Source organism: Peromyscus maniculatus, chromosome 11, assembly GCF_049852395.1.
Source record: "Peromyscus maniculatus bairdii isolate BWxNUB_F1_BW_parent chromosome 11, HU_Pman_BW_mat_3.1, whole genome shotgun sequence".
Classification (NCBI taxonomy): Eukaryota; Metazoa; Chordata; class Mammalia; order Rodentia; family Cricetidae; genus Peromyscus; species Peromyscus maniculatus.
Window position 1 is genome coordinate 95,098,513 of NC_134862.1, and position 20,030 is coordinate 95,118,542.

Genomic DNA, 20,030 nt, shown 5'->3' on the forward strand with positions numbered 1-20,030 from the left:
TCTGCCCTTTTATGCTATTATTTCTATATCTTTTTTTTCCAGAATAGATTCAATAATCTACCTCATACCTATTCCTCTTTTTTCTTTTTCTTTTTTTAAAACAAAAACCCTGAATCTAGTTTCCTTGTTTAGCTTTTTTCCTGACCACCATCAATTAACAACTTGTAACCAACCATCTTAAACAATGACAATATCCATAACTCATTAAATGACCAAAACCACCCACTTTACCTTTTGGGAATTTGGGTGTCGTTATCTTAAAATAATTTCCTGCTTTCTGTGGGGGGGGGGGAGAGACATTTTTAGGGAATCCTGAAAAGAAAATTTTTGTGTTAATTGTCAAGTCCTGTGAGAGGTAGCAATATCATGTGTTGTCCAATCTCAGCATAATGGGAAAATGCAGGGCATCTTTCTCAAGTCCTTGCTCTAGTAGTCTGTAAATTTGGATCATCTTATCTAGCCAGCTAGCCAGTCCTGAGTAGTTTATAGTTCAAAGCTGAGGTTTGGGTGGTGTTAATCAGCTTAATAGTTCTATCATAGTCCCTGTGGAATCATTGTTGTGGGATCCTGTCATTTGTTTGGAGACTTCAAAGTTGCTGTTAGGTGTGGTCATGGTTCCCTGCCATTTTTTTTTTTTTTTTTTTTTTGCCTCCTTTGTGGTTTGGAGCAATCATAGTCTGATAAATGTCTGACTCTCGGAAACACAAACATTCCTCCCTAGAAGAGAAAATCTTTACAGCAACTTTTTCTCCCCACCATTTGCTTCCCCAAACTTCTCCAAACTGACCTTTGCTGATGCTTTCTTGTAACATGATGGTCCTGGCAATTCTTCTCTGGACAAGCAGCAGTAAACCCTCCGTCCCAGGTAGCAGCATCACCACAGTCACCAACACCATGAGAAGCAGTCAGCAACTCGGAGCAGCAGTCACTGCCTTGGTCTCCCTGCCACTGTTTATGGCCAGGTCTGGCCCTGGCCGCATCTTCTCCTCAGCAAGCCTCCTAGGCTGGCCTCAAACTTGGGATCCTCCTGCCTCTGCCTTCTTCAGTAAATCTTACTAGTGTGCACCACCACAACTGGCAACATATAGCTTGGATCTGAGCTGGGGCCCCAAGACCACAGGCAGGTAGCTTTTTTGAGAATTCATACCCAACAAGTTGTGCACCAGATGTAACACAAATCTTAAAAGGTCTTATTAATAAAAGCAAACCTGGAGGCAGGTGTTGGGATGAACGCTGAAAGATCAGAGAAACAGAACAAGCCACAGCCAACCTCGCCTTGGTAACTTCTCAGCTATATTCTATTCATTCACTACTCACTGTACATTTTATTTCAGAATAATCTCATGCAAATTATTCAATGAATACCCACAATTCAATGACTCATAAATTTACAGGTCTATCCTAGATGTATTCTTATAACTCCAAACTATATTTTCACTTCCCATGGGGTATTTCCATCATGTCTCAGAAATACTTATTAGCATGTGGAAAAAACAGAGTTTCTTATTATCACCACTGCCTCCACCATACATACCAACTCTGCTTTACGGCAACTGAAAAGATACATCAACAAGAGCTGCTATTGAGTTGGTGTCTGGAGTCATGCTTGCTGCCATGCTGTAAACTCATCGGCTGCCCAGTCCTGTGGGCTCTAGTTCTCAAGGCCACCCCTATTCACTAGCTGGCTGCTTATTCCTTCCACAATGACTATCTCCACTGTTTTCTGACCCTACTAGGAAGAACAACACCACTGTCCAGACTACAACTGGGGATTTTTCCAGAAGGTATGGCTTTGGGTCCTAAAACCAGAAAGAAGGCAGGCAAACTAAGTGCTGAATTGGTCACCCTGCTTCTGACTTCCTAGGTTTTACTGTTCCCTTCTAATGATTGAAGCTCAGGTTATGTTATTTGTTCCCTCTGAAAAATAAATAAGCACACAAGTGTTAAGTATAAAAGAATTTAGTGGATGCTATGAATCTATAGATCAATTGAATACAGTTCTGGGAGCTCAAGATTGGAATTTTCAAGCAACTCTGTGTATGGATTCTATCTGGCAAGATCCAGCTAGAAGCCACAACTATGGTAATGTGATTCTCCTTCTAAACATTTCCAGTGGCTCCTCTCTTCCTGGAGCAAACTTGGACTAGTATAACATACTTTGAAGATATGCACCCTTCTTATGACATTCTTTATCTCCTAATAAAGGTATTTTTCACAAGTTGTTCTATGCAAATATATCAAGGTCACAAGTGAGAGACAATATTACATCTTATCCTACTTAGTATCCTCAACACCTAGCATAATTATTCTAGAGAAGCAACCTGTGATTGTTGAGTGAATGAATGTGACATGAATACAGGGACCACATTGTATGCAGCACTGTAATTTATATCTCATAACTTATTGCTGAAAAATATGTTTGCTTTTAGCAAAGATTGTATGAATGAACTCAATATCACCATTGCCAATTTTGTCTTCAACATAGTGTCACATGGTGTCCAATATCTTTATATCAACACCCTAGATATTAGAAAGAAAAACACAGTATTTCACTAAAGTGCTCACTTTATAAGCTGGAGCCAAGACTTCTCTGAAAATCTAGTAGATTGGGTTAGGAATAGTTTGTAACTCAAATAGTTTACTAGAAAAGCTAAGATCAGTCACAGTGGGTAGAAAGAGAGTAATTTCTACACTGAAGAGTTACTTAGACATTTCAGATTTGTCCTTGTAATAATTTAATATTTATTTTTGTCAAAATTTAAGTTTTAACAAAAAAAATCAGTGAGTATATGTAATATTTAAGTCTATTCTATACACTTCAAAAGCTAAACCTGTATAAGTAAGTGTTTGATTTTGAATGTGTTTTTTGATGACAGTTATACCACCAAGATTTCTGACACACACACACACAACACCTATCCATCAATTGCAAATGAAGCTAAGTCTGCCTTGGTATTAATCTGATGAGCTCACCATCAATGCTGCTTTCATTCTGGTGGGAACTGTTAATATTTACTAGCAAGTTGTACATACCTGGTTGCTATTGATTTTTTAAAGATGTATTTGTGTTTACTTTATGCATATGAGTGTTTGCCTGAATGTATATCTATGTGTGCTTAGTACCATAAGAGGCCAGAAAAGGATGTCAGATCCCGGGAACTGGAGTTGAAGATGGCTCTGGTCCACCATGTAGGTGCTGGGAACTGAACCCAGAAAGTGTGCTAAGCCACTGAGCCATCCCCCCAGGCCCTGGTTTCTTGTTTTACTAACCTCCCACCCTTTGCTTACTGCAGACAACATGCTGCAAAGTAATTGATTTTGTTTATTATTCTAGCTTGTTTTCCTTAATGGTTCAGTTTTGGTCCATGACCATCACACCTTTCTCCAAGTGAGGACTGGCAGTATGGATACACAAATCTGTTGTTCACCGTGTGTGCCCTTTCCCATAATGCAACTGATTTTAATCATACACATGTCCAATTATGCACAAGATAAGATGGTAAGTTCACTTTGAACAGTTTGCTTGACCGCACATGCACCTAAACCACTCTTGATCAGGTCTGGCTGTTGTTCCTGGTTGCTGGGTTATGTGTGTTTGAATAGAACCAGGGCATTATCAAGAAGTAGTAAGTGGGGTGACTTATTCTTTGTAGTGGTATTTGCTCCACCCATGACCTTGGGCTATATGACCCAAAGGAAGCTGTAGATGTAGCCGTCTTATTCAATAAGAAACACAGAGCCAATACAGAGATGAAAGCCAAGAGGTCAGAGCAATAGCTAAGAGCTAAAAACCTTACCCTTCACTGTCACTGTTGCCCTACCTCCCCAAAAGAGACCTACTTCCTGTGTGTCTGTCTTTTTATAGTGTTTCTGTTCTGCCTTCTCATTGGTTGTAAACCCAACCACATGACCTCCTAGTCACTGCCTGTCTGTACAGACCTCCAGGTCTTCTATGGTTAGTATTGAGATTAAAGGCATGTGTCTCCATGCTGGCTATATCCTTGAACACACAGAGATCCGCTTAGCTCTGCCTCCCAAGAGCTGGGATGAAAGGCGTGCACCACCACTGCCCAGCTTCTGCTAAGGCTTGCTATTAGCTCTGACCCCCAGGCAACTTTATTTATTAACATACAAATCACATTTTAGTACAAATAAAATATCACCATAGGAAGCGGTGCTTTCTGCTGTTGTGCATGAACTGTTATAAGGAGTTGGGGAAGGGTCGCAGACCCCTTCTACCTGTTCCTGCCTGTGAGGTGGATTTGCTCCCAGTCAGATCAGAGAATGACTTCTGCTCTCTACTCTGTTCTGTGTTCATGAGTGTATTTCCTCAATTTATATCTTAATAAATTCTGGTACTCATTTAATAGACTCATGTGGATTGATCATAACAGTTCTCATTGCTTAAAGGAGGTGTTTCTGCAGCTTGATGCAGATGGGGTGCCAGGCTGCTAACAGAGTGCCAGGCTGCCAACAGAGTGCTAGGTGCGTTGTTCCAAGAGAGTATGTAGCCCCAGCCCAGTGGAGTCCCAACTTCCTGAGCTGCTTCCCATGCTTGCCTGCCTCACTTCTACTAGCTTGCCCCCAACCCCTGAAGGCTCATAGCCTCCCCCAACATCACCAGCAATTGTAGGGTGAGCATGCAAAACATGAACCAACGCAGGCTCAAGCCATAAAGTACCATTGTCTGGACTGTTTTTCAAGGTAGTTTTGTAAGACAGTCCCTACCTCTGGAGCTCAGAGCTCTGAGGCGCTGCCTTACATAGATTTACTTACCTGACAAGTTTATTCATCCCATTTTTTGGGGGGAGTTTATAAAAGATTTTCATTAATAATTCATTTAGTAAAAAAAAGCTGTGAATGGGCATAGAATATGTCGTTCTTCTCATTTTAAAATAATAAGGTTTTATTTTGAGAGAAACCAGGTAGGATAGTGAAATCTGCAATTGTTGCAATAAGAGAATATAAGGCATGGGTACTGCCATGACTTCAGGGCCAACCTGGACTTCAGAGTAAGACTTTATATCAATATGCATGAGTATACATGCATATATGTTTGCATGTATATGTACATATACGTATATGCATATATGCATGCATGTGTAGTGTGTGTGTGTGTGTGTGTGTGTGTGTGTGTGTGTGTGTGTGTGCATGAAAGGTCCTTCCTAAGTGCTGGACTACATGTGTGAACCATTTACAGCTTTTATTTATTTATTTTTTAAATATTTTTATTTTATAATTAACTTAATTTCACATATCAGCCATGGATTCCCCCATCCTCCCTCCTCCCAACCCCCAGTCCTCCCCCCTCCAATCCATCCCCCATTCCCACCTCCTCCAAGATAAGGTCTCCCCTGGGAAGTCAGCCCAGCCTGGTAGACTCAGCTGAGGCAGGTCCAGTCACCTCCTCCCTACAGCAAGGATGAGCAAAATGTCCCAGCATGGGCCCCAGGCTCCAAAAAGCCAGCCCATGCACCAAGGACAGGTTCCGGCTCCACTGCCTGGGGGCCTCCCAAACAGTTCAAGCTAATCAACTGTCTCACTTATCCAGAGGGCCCGGTCCAGTTCCATGGGGGCTCCTCAGCCATTGGTTCACAGTTCATGCATTTCTACTAGTTTGGCTATTTGTCCCTGTGCTTTTTCCAATCATGGTCTCAATATCTCTCACTCATACAATCCCTCCTCTCTCATGCCGATTGGACTCCTGGAGCTCCACCTGGGGCTCAGCCATGGATCTCTGCATCTGCTTCCATCAGACACTGGATGAGAGTTCTACCATGACAGGCAGGGTGTTCAGCCATCCGATCAGGTCAGCTCAGGCACTCTCTCAACCATTGCCAGTATTCTACAGTGGAGGTATCTTTGTGGATTTCTGGGGACCTCTCTAGCACTCTGCTTCTTCCTATTCCCCTGGGGTCTTCATTCATCATGGTATTTCCCTCCCCATTCTCCCACTCTGCTCCTGATCCATCTGGGACCTTCCGCTCCCCTAAGCTCTTTTTCCCCCAACCCTTGCCCTCCATTAATCCCCCTTACCCCCAGTTTACTCATGTAGATCTCATCCATTTCTCTGTCATTGAGCAATCCCTGTGTCTTTCTTAGGGTCCTCTTTACTATGTAGCCTCCCTGGAGTTGTTAGTTGCAGTCTGGTTATCATTTGCTTTACATCTAGTATCCACTTATGAGTGAATACATACCATGTTTGTCTTTCTGAGTCTGGGTTACCTCACTCAGGATGATATTTTCTAGTTCCATCCATTTGCCTACAAACCTCATGATGTCATTGTTTTTCTGTGCTGAGTAGTATTCCATTGTGTATATGTACCACATTTTATTTATCCATTCTTCAGTTGAAGGTCATCTAGGTTGTTTCCAGGTTCTGGCTATTCCAAATAATGCTGCTATGAACATAGCTGAGCCCTGGTGGTATGATTGAGCATTCCTTGGGTATATGCCCAAGAGTGGTATAGCTGGGTCTTGAGGAAGGTTGATTTCCAATTTTCTAAGAAAGCACTATATTGATTTCCAAAGTGGCTATACAAGTTTACATTCCCACCAACAGTGGAGGAGTATTCTCCTTGCTCCACATCCTCTCCAACATAGGCTGTCTCCAGTGTTTTTGATCTTAGCCACTCTGACGGGTGTAAGATGGTATCTCAGAGTCATTTTGATTTGCATTTCTCTGATGACCTAGGATGTTGAGCAATTCCTTAAATGTCTTTCAGTCATTTGAGCTTCTTCTGTTGAGCTCTATAGCCCATTTTTTAATTGGACTGTTGGGTATTTTGATGTCTAATTTCTTGAGTTCTTTATATGTTCTGGATATCAGCCCTCTGTCAGAAATATAGCAGGATACAAGAATAACTCAAAAAATCAATAGCCTTCCTATATACAAATGAAAAATGGGCTGAGAAAAAAATCAGAGATACAGCACCCTTTACAATAGCCACAAATGATATAAAATACCTTGGGGTAACTCTAACTAAACACACGAAGGACCTATATGACAAGAACTTTAAGTCCCTGAAGAAAGAAACTGAAGAAGATGTCAGAAAATGGAAAGATCTCCCATGCTCATGGATAGGTAGGATTAACATAGTAAAAATGGCAATCTTACCAAAAGCAATCTACAGATTCAAAGCAATCCCCATCAAAATCCCAACGAAATTCTTCACAGACCTGGAAAGAACAATACTCAACTTCATATGGGAAAAAAAAAACAAAACAGGATAGCTAAAAGAATCCTGTACAATAAAGCAACCTCTGGAGGCATCACTATACCTGACTTCAAGCTCTACTATAGAGCTACAGTAATAAAAACAGCTTGGTACTGGCATAAAAACTGACATACAGACCAATGGAACCGAATTGAAGATCTTGACATTAATCTGCACACCTATGAACATATAATTTTTGACAAAGAAGCCAAAACTATACAATGGAAAAAGGAAAGCATCTTCAACAAATGATGCCGTCATAACTGGATGTCAACATGTAGAAGGCTGAAAATAGTTCCCTATCTGTCACCGTGCACAAAACTTAAATCCAAGTGGAACAAAGACCTCAATATAAATCCAGTTACTCTGAACCTGATAGAAGAGAAAGTAGGAAGTAGTCTTGAATGCATTGACACTGGAGACTACTTCCTAAATATAACACCAGTAGTACAGACACTGAGAGAAATAATTAATAAATGGGACCTCTTGAAACTGAGAAGCTTTTGTAGGGCAAAGGACAAGGTCAACAAGACAAAATGACATCCTACAGGATGGGAAAAGATCTTCACCAATTCCACATCTGACAGAAGGTTGATATACAGAACATTCACAGCTTTTAAATTTAACTTGCCTTCTTTGCTCTGTGTACACTGTACTAAACACAGGAGTGTGAAGACAAAAATACTTTATTAATTGGGAAAGATTTTGAGATAGATTCTTACCATATGGATCACTGAGAAAAGTTTGTTTTGATATCCATTAAAACATTTTAACAGACTATTCCTTTTGTTCAGTGACACACTCAGATCAAGAGGGCTATCTCTCTGTGTGACCAGAGGCTTGGCACCAGCTGCTGGAGTCTAGTTGGCTCAGCAGCAGCTACACAACTAAAGAGAGTTTCCTGTCTTCCAGAGTCTATCAATAGCCAATAGTTCAGAGGTAAGGGGTAGGGGGCTGTGTGCCTCTCCTCCTTTCTTGACTTAGCATTAATAGGGTGTGAAGAATCTTAGCCAAGTGCAGCAGAATACAATGTTTGTTTGACTTTTTATTACATTTATTTTATTTTTAAAAAAATCTTAATTGTGAACTTGATTCATTTTATGACTGAATACAATAACCTGGTGCTAAATGTTTTTAAAAATGTTCTTGAAATATCCCATTTTTCACACACACACACACACACACACACACACACACACACACACATACACACACACACAAAGCCTCCTCATCTCTGCACCTCCTTGTTTGTTAAATTATTTGTTAATCAGGTCACCTGATCCCACGGAAACTATGGCCTGTCTTATCATCATGATGTGCATGTCCCTTAGTTCCGGGTATTGGGGGGGGGCGTGGTTTTTATGGGTTGTTTGTTTGTTTATTTGTTGTATTTTTCCAGTCAGTCCTTCTCTGTACTAAATCCAGCTTTGGTTTGGTTTTCATTTTTTCCATTTTCACATCCAAGAGCATTGTGACGGTAATTTTTGTGTGGAACAATTTTAGACGAATTCACTTGAGTTAAAAACTTTGCAAATTCTCTGAGGAACACAAACTCAAAGCCGTGCTTTGAGAACACTGAAGCAAGAGGGTTCTCTGCTTTGACGGCAAATGAGATCTAAGTGAAAAGTCCAAATAGAGTGAGAAGAAGATTCAACGTTACAGTTCCCCTGAGTGACAAGCCCACCTTGTGAAATGGCTTAGCTGGTCCCTCCCCATATTTCCCACTGCTCAGTTTTCCTTTTCCATTCCTCCTCATGTTACTCCTCTGCTTCCTCCTCCCCTTCCCTTCCCTTCCCGTTCTCCCCACCCATTTAACTTACTTCTCTTTTATCTCCCCCTCCACAGCCATTTTCTCGATGTTTCTGGCAGAGGTCTGTCTGGAGCGGTGGCCGGTCTCCCACAGGAGAGGGGATTCCTGGTGCACAAGTTCTGTCAGATGAGGCCAGAACGGAGAGAAAAACAGGAAGGGAAGGTGAAGACCTGCAAGCTTGAGTTTAGAATGTTCTCAGACAAAAGATCAGAAACAGCACCAAATCAGCATATATTTGTTATGGATGGAGTTGATGCGGCTGGCCCGTATCCTTCTGGTGACAAGATGTTATTCATTAGCATGAATTAATTAGTTTTACAGACACTTGCTTCTACGGGAACCAACTGGGTCCTACAAGAAATTCACTAATACTTTTCAAAGGTACTCGAAGGGTCCAACTATATTCCACTGGGCGGTATCTCTCAAAGATTCCATCAGCTCTACAAGCTTGACCTGGTGTCCAGCCTTTGAAAGCATACTCAAACTATGAATAAGCCACATAGGTCTGAAAAATGCCTCACTCTTAGAATAGGTTAAAATCTGAACATTCCGTGCCTCAAAATACAACTGTGTTTAAGCCCTGGGTCTAAAAAGAAGGAATTAAGTTACAGTGAGGTCATAAGAACATATCCCAGTGTAGCAGTGCACTGCTGATAAACTCTTCTTATCTGAAGAGCTAATCCGGACACAGTTTGTTAAAGGTCTTCATAAGCCAAGGACAGAGACCTTTAGTAAAAGCCAATCCTACTAGTTCCTCTATCTGACACCTTTATTTTCCAAGCACATGAGAAAATGGATTCCTGTTGCTTAGGTCACTTAACACGTAGTCTGTTATCTTGCTACCCCTAGCCAATTATATGGCACATAAGCATCTGTGGGAGTCAACAACCCCAGGGTTCTTGCTTGCTGCCTCCAAAGGCTATCTTGCTCTTCCCCCAGTCTTCAAGGAATATCACCCTAGCCATTGCCACCCATCCTTCCTTCTCTGAGAAGAGAGTGATTATGGGCTGAATCATCATGTCTCACAGGAACCAGGTTGTGGCTAATGCCAAGAAATTCCCTCCAGTAGATGCTTGGCTATTCTGATCTGATTACAATCTTTTATTTATGACCATGAGAAGGGTGGAGAGAAAGGATTTTAAATGTTATACTATATTAGGGGAAGAAAACTGGAATTTCATGACAATGTGCCAAAGCTTTTGAACTGCGGCTTCCATGGATGCCTGCTGGCTTGCTCAAAGGCTGACAGTGGTGTTCTTCGATCACTCAACTGATAAAGACAGAGAGAAAGACAATGAATGCTATTTGATCTAGACAAAGCTTCACAATGAGCTAAAAGAAGAAAGGGATGAAGTTAGATATTAACTCAAGCCACATCAGTCCCATTAAGCTTGGGGTTCTGATGACAGGATGAATGTCCTATTTCCTATGTAGACAGCATGGTTTTTGCAATCTCAGAATGACATGATAGCTTAGCTACTATGCAAGTAACTAAGCCAACATGAAGACAATAGCATTGCAAATCAACTTGGTGTACCTACCCAGAGCTCTTGACACTTTTCTTTTTAAGCTATGTCAGCTACCCACTACAACTCTGAACTTTCCATCACCTAGCATTTGTGAAATGGAACCATATGCAACTTCTATTCCCTATTTCCCAAAGCCCTATTCTATGAAAATAATTATTATAAAACTTCTAGTTACAAATTATCAGGTAAGTCACATTTTATAGATATTGTAAAACCGTACTCAGTCTGGTGAACATCTATTTTCTTATTAAAGAATGCACTAGAAGGAAAACTATCACTTCATCATCATGCATTGATTCCTCAGTGTATTTAATCTCTGGAAGTGTTCTCATGCTATGAAAAATCCATTGACTTTGTCTTAATTTTAGAAAAATGGATTTAAAATTTATATATGTAGACATAGCAAATGAGCAATAGTTTGTCAGCCTTGCTAGAGCTAAAGAAACCAGGAATATGTACCCATCAGAATTCTCAGTGAGGGAGAGAGGCATTTTCTAATGGTTTCTTTTTTCTGAGAATCTAATTGATGTGGGGGGGGGGAGGCAGGCTTCATCCCAGGTGACAGTTGATGTTTCATGTTGGTCCCAGAATCCATAGAGGATGCCAGCAGCTAGATGTTCAGGCAGCATTTGCTGCTGTAGCCTTAGGGCAGAATTCCTGCTTCTTTGGGACTCTTGTTTGTTCCTTGGGTCCTCAAAAGGTAAGAGGCCCATCCACATAGGGAATACCATCTGCTTCACCAAAAACTAACCAATTGTGGATACTCTGCATCTCTAAAAGAACTCATTGTAAATAAACACCTACTGTTTAGGTGGACAACTGAGTACCATAGCCTAGCCAAGAAGGCACATAGAACTGAACCTCAAAGGATATACAATAAAAATAAGTACAGATACATAATTCACACATACATATCACAGAATGCATGTAAGCAAGTGATAAATGCTATATTATGGGGTGTGACTGAGTGTGGTAATTAAATACTGTTCCAATTCTTAATGATACTATAATTTAATGATAAAATGAAAATGATGCCACTTTGGTCATATCTAACATGGGCCAAACTGTAGCATGAATTCTAGTTGGTCTTAATAATAGAAACCCAAAGTCAGATATCAGGGTGAAAGCTGAAAGATCAGAGAAGCAGCCAGCCAGCCACTAGAAAGACTTCTTACCTATAGGAATCCTCAGACTGAAAAGGCCCAAGCTCCCATCTCCTCCCTGCCTTTTATTCTTCTCTCCGCTCAGCCTTATCACTTCCTGTCTCCACTTCCCTAGTGCTGGAATTAAAGGTGTGAGATCCCAAGGGCTGGGATCAAAGGTGTGTGCCACCACTGCAAGGCTTTCTTTTTCTTTTAGACTGCATCAGTCTTGTATAGTGCAGGGTGGCCTTGAACTCACAGAGATCCATCTGCCTCTGCCTCCTGAGTGCTGGGATTAAAGGTGTGTGCTACCACTGCCTGGCCTCTATGGCTAACTAGTGGCTTAGCTCTGCACTGTGATCTTCAGGCAAGCTTTATTTGTTAGATCACAAACAAAATATCACTACACCAAACAGTGATCTAAGCCTCTGTACCTTGTAGACTCTAAATAGTTCCCACAAAACCCTTACAGTGTATCTCTTGTTGGTACCTTCCCCCTTGACTATCATATTGCCTTGGTGCTTACCACTCCCATCACTAACCATGTAGCTACATTCAAGGCCATTTTCTGCCATTTGATACTGTGGTCCATTAAAAAGAACTCATTTTTAAAATTGCATAGACTGGGCATGATGGCATACCCATATAATCCCAGCACTTGGAAGGCCAAGAGAGGAGAGCTACATGTTCAAGAATATTACAGGCTATATAATGAGAACTTGCAGTCCAAAATTTTCTCTGGTCCTGCCTAGCCCTGAGGTCCTGCTGTTGCTTATAAAATAATCACTCAGAGGCTTAATATTACTAACAAAGTATATGGCTTATGGCAGGCCTCTTGCTAGATAGTTCTTATATCTTAAATTAACCCATTTTCATTAACCTATGTTTTATCACATGTTCTGTGGCTTTACCAGTCTGCTGGCATGTTGCTCCTTGAACAGCAGGCTGGCATCTCCCCAGACTCTGCCTTTCTCTTTCCTGTCTCTCTTCTTGGATTTCCCACCTGCCTCTAAGCTGCCTTGCCATAGGCCAAAGAAGCTTATTTGCTAACCAATGGGAACAACATATATTCACAGCATACAGAAAGACATCTCCCAGCAAGAACCTCTCTCAAAAAGTTGAAAGATGACATGAAACAAATATATAAAATGACCTTATCAGTTTTCCATGAGTCCATCTGTGAACAAAGCAGCCATATGACTTGATGGAGCTGGAACTGCTGGATAAGTCCAAACATGAAGAAATGTTACTGAATCCATTTATGTGAAACTCATGTTCAGCATGCTATATCCTGCTTCCTTGAACAAAGGTGCAAAAATATCTATCAGCATTTCAGCTTTATCAGGCCAAAAGATACCAATGTAACTTCAGCTCCACTGTCCAATCACAGTTTCTACCTGCTGGACTTTGTGACTGTCTTGTGTGACGTTTTACACACTCAACCTCTCCAGCTCTTCCAACAAGCACATGAAAGTGAAATGACATTATGTCTATTTTTTAATGTGAGGGAACTATGACTGACAGAAGTTTAGGCATTTTCTTAAGAAGAGTTGTGAGTAAGGGTTACATTTAATTTTGATACTAAACATTTCTGCTATGTTAAAAAAAGTTTCTTGATCATTCCAAGAGTGTATTTCAATTCCAACCATTCTGCCATATCATGAGGACCACACTTTTGACCCCTTAGAGAAAAGGGGTCCCTACTGCATTAAAGATTGGACCTTGATGGCATCTCCAGTTTGGCTCTACTTCGATTTGTGTTTTTATGTTTTGTTTGAAAGTTGATACTTTGGTTTCAGTGTTAGCAAGCTTAGGCAAGTGGCAAGTAGATAGTAAAAATAACTACAGAGAAGTGTGTTAAGTAACAAAAATAGCGATTCCCCTGCCCATAAGAAGAATTAAGGGAGGAAAACTTAAAGAAGAGAGGGTACTAAAGATGCATCGTTTTTTATGAGGCCACAGCATTATCTTTGCCTCCTCTTGGAGAGGCTGACCACTGAGCGGCCTTCCATTGCAGTTCCCTCATGGACTTGGGATCTAGTGGGAAAGCAAACCACCAGATTATTGCTTCCACACACAGCTATTTATGCTTGTTTGCATATTTGTGCCACAGATGTTAGTGTTCCCATGGGCAAAATTCCCAATGAGCAAAAAAATATCCTGGGAGTCAGGAACAAATTGGAAGTGACACTGATCTCAATTGCAGGCACTAGGCAGGGGTGAAATTATTTTTCAAACACTTTCTGTTCCCTGGTAAAGTAGTTAGGGTTGTGTTTTCATTCTAGAAGGAAAAAGTGATGAAAAGTTTTTAAACCCAGAGAAACAAACCCTTGATATGTGCCCAAATTTCTAGTAGAACAGAGCATATGTGGTCACTGCTGGTCTTGGTAAGTTTGATGCAAATTGGACGATGTGCTTTTTAGATGCTGTTATTTGTTTTCCTGAATTTTGTAGGATTTTGATGTCCAGTCTCCCTCCTGATATTGGGTCAGGGGTGGAAATGGATGTCCATTTTAATATTTTTGCAACTATAGTTCTGAACTCATAGATGTGTAGACATCCCATCTAGTTGTGTGTGTGTGTGTGTGTGTGTGTGAGAGAGAGAGAGAGAGAGAGTGTGTGTGTGTGTGTGTGTGTGAGAGAGAGAGAGAGAGAGAGAGAGTGTGTGTGTGAGTGTGTGTGTGTGAGTGTGTGTGTGAGTGTGTGTGTGTGAGAGTGTGTGTGTGTGTGTGTGTGTGTGTGTGTGTATGCGCACATGAGCTCAAGCACACACATAGATGTAAGAGTGAAAGGATATTTATGTGACAGTGAGGGCTGAGTAGAAGAGGGTGCTGTAGTTGCGGTGTGAAATGCCCCCTCCCCCCATAGGTTCATCTATTTGAACACTTGGTCCTCAGCTTATGGTGCATTCTGGAAGGCTCTACAACATTTGGAAGGTGGAGGCTGGTAGGAAGGGGTGAATCTGGGGTGGGCACTTGAGGTTTACAGCCTGACCAGCCTGTGAAGGGATTAACAGCGCCAGTCTCACACTACCTGCCTCTGCGTCCGCCCCCGCCTCCCACCCAGTGATGGACTGTATCCCCCCCGAACCCTCCACCAAAATAAATTCTTCCGCTCTTAAGGCTCTTCTTGTCAGGCTTTTGTGACAGTGATTGATGTAGCTAATACAGAAGAGCAAGGGCAAGAAAACACGTCCAAGTCACACCCCCATGCTAGGATGCTCCTTGGGGCTCACACTGTACCTCATTGACTCTAGCCCGCACTTTGAGCAGCTTTCCTGGTGCTGCGGTACCATGGAGAATTGTGGCCAGCTTTTTGCCTGCTTGTGCTATGCCTTAGACGCCAGCAAGTTCAGCCTCAGGCTTAGTGACATTCTGTCTTGAAGAAGAAAATTCTAGAAAAGGACAAAGAAGCAATTTTCTCAGCAAGCTTATTGCTCGTACCCTCCCAAGTTCAAAGAGAAACTTCTGTCTCATTAAAATGACGTCTGGCTTTGCCTAGGGTCTTTTCAGCTTTCCACAGTTAACTTTTCTAGAGTTATAACTCTTCATGCATTTCTCCTTTTATTGGGTAGACGCTATGATTGGTTTTACAAGCAAAATAAACAGCTTAGGAACAAATGAAAGACTTTTTTATTTCTCTTTTAACTGTAAATTTAAGGGCTTGAAATGAATTTGGCAAATAACTCATAAAGCCAAGGAGCATTGTGGCCGAAAGGCAAGACTTCGAAAAATTCTTGGAAATCCAAGTAATACCGGGAATAAATCCCAATCTCAATTTGTTGAGTCTTGTGTTTCTTTTAGAACACTTATTTGCTCCACCCCCTTAGAAAAAATAAAGGTGAAATTAATCATGGAATTCTTGATCAATCAGGCTCCAACCTGGGGTCTGTAGGTCTACACAACACAGCCCCAGCAGGCAATATTTCCCAAGGAGCTGAAGAAGTGACTCCTTCATGGGAGAGCCAGCGTGTCCTAACACATCTTAATTTGTTGTTTACACATCTCAAATTATTATTTTTTATTTTTCTTTAAGCTAACATTGAATGCTTAATTTAACTGATGAACTTGGTTTGAAATTTAATAATATTTAATTATCTCAACTTAGTCACTGTAAAAAAAAATGTAATAGGTACCAGGTAAATGATGCCAGACCATTCTTTCATTAAAGGTATAGTTATAATACCTGTGGTCTGTGTCTTGGGTGTGAGTGAGTAGTTAGAGTGAGAACTTGGCATGTGCAAAGCCCTGAGTTCAAGCCTCAGCCCAAAAGAAAGGAAGAGGGAGAAGAAAAGAAGGAAGGAATGAGGGAGACAGGAAGGCAGGAAGGCTAGCTGAGTGGTTTTAGAGAAATCTTATTCCCCACGTGATAGGTAAGGAAAGTAAGAATAAGTAGGCAGTAAGTGCAGAATAATTTGCTTAAAATGATACAGTCCAAATTTTTTCTTTTTTAAATTTCTGCACTTTGGCATGTGAGTGGTGTGTGTGTGTGTATGTGTGTGTGTGTGTGTGTGTGTGTGTGTGTACATGCCTGTACACACTTACAGAGGCCAGGAAATGATCTAGGGTGTTCTGCTCTATCACTTTCCAGTTTATTTCCTTGAGAAAGGATCTCACACTTAACCTGGAGCTATGCTAGCAGCCAGCAAGCCCAGGGTAGCTCCTGTACTCACCACACTACAACATTTGCATAACAGGTGCTTGCAACCCCGCCAGGCTTTCTGTGTGGCTTCTGGGGATCTGAAGTTGGGTGCTCATGCTTTTTAAAATTATTATTATTATTATTATTATTATTATTATTATTATTATTTGTGTGTGTGTGTGTGTGTGTGTGTTTCCTTCATATATGTCTCTGTACCACATGTGTGCCTGGTACCTGCAAAGGCCAAAAGGTGTTGGATCCCTGGAACTGGAGCCACAGAAGGATGTGAGCCATCACGTGGGTATAGTGACTTGAACTCAGAACCTGCTGTAGGATATTCTCTATGCTGTGAATGTGTTGCTCTGATTGGTTAATAAATAAAGTGCTGATTGGCCAGTAGACAGGCAGGAAGTATAGGCGGGAGAAAGAGAGAGGAGAATTCTGGGAACAGGAGGGCTGAGGCAGGAAATGCTGAGAAACAAGATGTAAGGGTACCGGTAAGCCACGAGCCATGTGGCAAGTTATAGATTTATAGAAATGGGTTAATTTAAGATAGAAGAATTAGATAGCAATAAGCCTATCACGGCCATACAGTTTATAAGTAATATAAGTCTCTGTGTTTGCTTGGGTCTGTGCGGCTGTGGGACTGGTGGGTGAGAGAGATTTGTCCTGACCGTGGGCCAGGGAGGACCAGGAAAACTTCAGCCACAAGAACCTCTGCAAGAGCAACCAGTGCTTTTAACCCCTGCACCACACCTCTCCACACAGGTGCTTGGGACTTTGCTGTGTCCTTTTTGCCCTCTAAGCCATCTCTTCAGCCTCCTTATACTTATTCTAACCATGGTCTTACTAGGCACATTGTCTTTGGCATTTTTTCCCAGTAACAAAAATCTAATTAATATTGTTCCAACATACCACACTGTGTGTATGTGCATATACAGTGGTTATAAGGTGTACTGCTAGTTTTTTGTTAAAAAAAAAAAAAAATACTACCTTATTCATTTATGATAGTGCTATAGTGTAATTTAACAAAGGCTTCTGGTAAATTAGTGATGCATTATGGGAAACTAAGGGAATGATATCAAGACACTGTGGAAATCTGGCTATTCTCATTTGTCCCCAGTGTGTTAACATCTTGTGCCAAATGATGACAGAAACAGAGTGACTGTATACCAGAGGAGCTAGCTGCAGCAAAGCATGAAGGGATAGCATGTGATCCTCCAGGCCCACTTCCCCTGCATGCTTCCTCCTCAGGTTGACCATATGCCCTGTGCTTCCTGGGAAACTCTGCTTGTAACTCATGTCTTAAACAGCCTGGTCTCCTTCTCTCTAGCTTCTTCCTGCACATTCCTTCCACCAACCTCCTTTTTAACTTATTCTTGAAGTTCAGTATTTCTTATGGTGTCTATTTTATATACAGTTCAAGACACCCTTAAACTTCAGTTCTCATCACAACAGTTTTGTTGGTAATCTATTCTCAAAAGGACCCTAAGTTTTGAATGTCCACCTGTCTTTTGCCAAGGGGAACTATTTGATAAAGCAGAGGTGGTAGTTTGCATGCATATATCACAATGGAGAGGAAGTGACTGTGCAGGTATCTGCACGGGCAAGCCAGACCGTAGCAGAAGGGTGAAGGATGTGAAACTAGTGTCTCAGGCTGAATACTGGCTGCACTCGGCCATTGACATACAAGGGAACCTCATGCATTGGCTGGCCATCATCCTAGCAGCTCACAGATGAGAACATGTATGCCATTGGTCATCTAAGCCTGTATTTGCTCTACTGAGCACCAGAGCTAATAGCCTCCATTTGACAAATGGACCGAAAATGTGCTGCGTCCAGCATGGCATGTAGCATGCCTGTTCCTTCTTTCTGATTTTAGTGCATGAACAGAAAAAATGGGGTAAGCATAGTTTTAGGAGGTGGGAATGTAGCTGGTCATCTGTCAGTCACAACAAGTCAAAATGTCTGCCACTCACCAGTGGAGCCTCACAATGGAAGAGTGATCTTCAGTTTGAAAAGAACAGAATTCTAGGTCTGTCAAAATGAGAAAAGCCCTTTCCTAACTATCTCATGCTATGGTAACAATGCTGCAATGTCCCTGAGTCAAGGAAATACTCGGTTATGCTCAAACACAATCATTCTGGAAGGGGACATCTAATCTACTTTAAATGCATTTTGAACAAGATGGTTATGATTTTAAAGTTCTGAAGAATGGATTAGAAAATCTAGCATCCACGAGTTCTTTTGAAGAGCCTCTCTGACTCTTTAGCCTCTGTAATCTTGATCTCAACACTGACAATATCAACCCAAAATTTTTGAGCAAATATTTAAAAATGACCCCAGGGTTACAATGAAGTCACGCAGACTTGTTAGTAGGCTGCAGCTATTACTGACTTCCTTAGAGAAAAATGATACAGAGAAAAGGAAGTTGTGCTCAAATGAAAGCCAGAGTGGCTTTGATGAGGTAGATTTGAAAAATGCAGCTTTACCTTTCCATAGAAATAATCATGAGTAGGAAATTACTCTATTTAGAGAACATTGGGTTGAGAATTTCTTTGTTTCTCACTACACCACTTTCTACTTTTGATAGCTCATTTAATAACTAACCATTCTATTTTTAAATGAAAAATAATAAATCAGGACCATGTTGTGTGTCAACCAAGGATTAAAATGCTGACCCTGTGTACCAGCTGGGTAGTTCCAGGAAAAGCCTGGAGCAAGTCAACCTTAGCAGACATGTCAGATCTGGGCTTTACTGTCCACTGGCACCTTGAACTCTGGCTCATTGTCCTCCTCTTATGCAAAATGGAATTAAGGTGGACTATCTCCTAGAGCTGTTAGAAGATTTACATTGGATTTGTACAACTGAATAAACACTGGACACAGGACTTCCCCATAAATTGTAATCTGTAATAAAAATACATAGTCTAAACCTCATAATACTTGTGAGGGGCTGATAAGGAAATCAGTATATGAACATTATTCTTTGCTTCTTCATTCTTAATACTATTTTTCTTCCTCTGAAAATGTCACACATTTATATAATGCATTTTGTTCATACCCACCCAATATTATCTTCTCATTCTAGCTTCTAGTATCTCCCAGTATCCTTCCCAATTTCATGTCCTCATTTTTATTTTATTCATAGCACCCAGAGAATAAAAAGTGATGACTACATGCCAAAGGATGTGGTACCATTCACTGGAGCCTACCAGTGGTCACATCCTCAAAGGAAACTAACCATCCTCTGTCCACAGGTTTAAATTGCCAATATGGGGATGGGGCCTTGGGACCTCCTCCCCTATCTGTGGAGGAATGTTGGCTTAATCTTGTATACATAGATCTTGTACAGGCAACTGCTGCCTCTGGGTTGCAATGTTGCATTAAATCTCTAAAGGAAAAATATATGCAGGGATGCCTAAAACAAGGCAGAATGGAGTGCAATTCACATCTACTAATAATGTTGAATTATACTGGATATGTCACAATATTTTAAATATAGGCAGCAACATAGTATGAAACAAAAGGTGAATTTAATGCAAGAATTTATAAGATTTTAGATATCAACATTTTAAAACTATAAATTATTTATACTTCTTCAGGCAGTTTAATGTTTAGTAATTGTAATTGACACAAAATTATTATGCATATTTGTGGGGCACAGTGTGACATTTTAATACATATGTAC

At 41.0% G+C, this 20,030-nt stretch overlaps 1 long non-coding RNA gene across 1 annotated transcript in view; it reads left to right on the forward strand.

Annotated features, from left to right (window-relative positions):
* LOC121821388 (uncharacterized) overlaps positions 1-20,030 on the forward strand; it is a 55,581-nt gene that overhangs the window by 18,242 nt on the left and 17,309 nt on the right. The gene's annotated exons all lie outside the window — the stretch shown is intronic.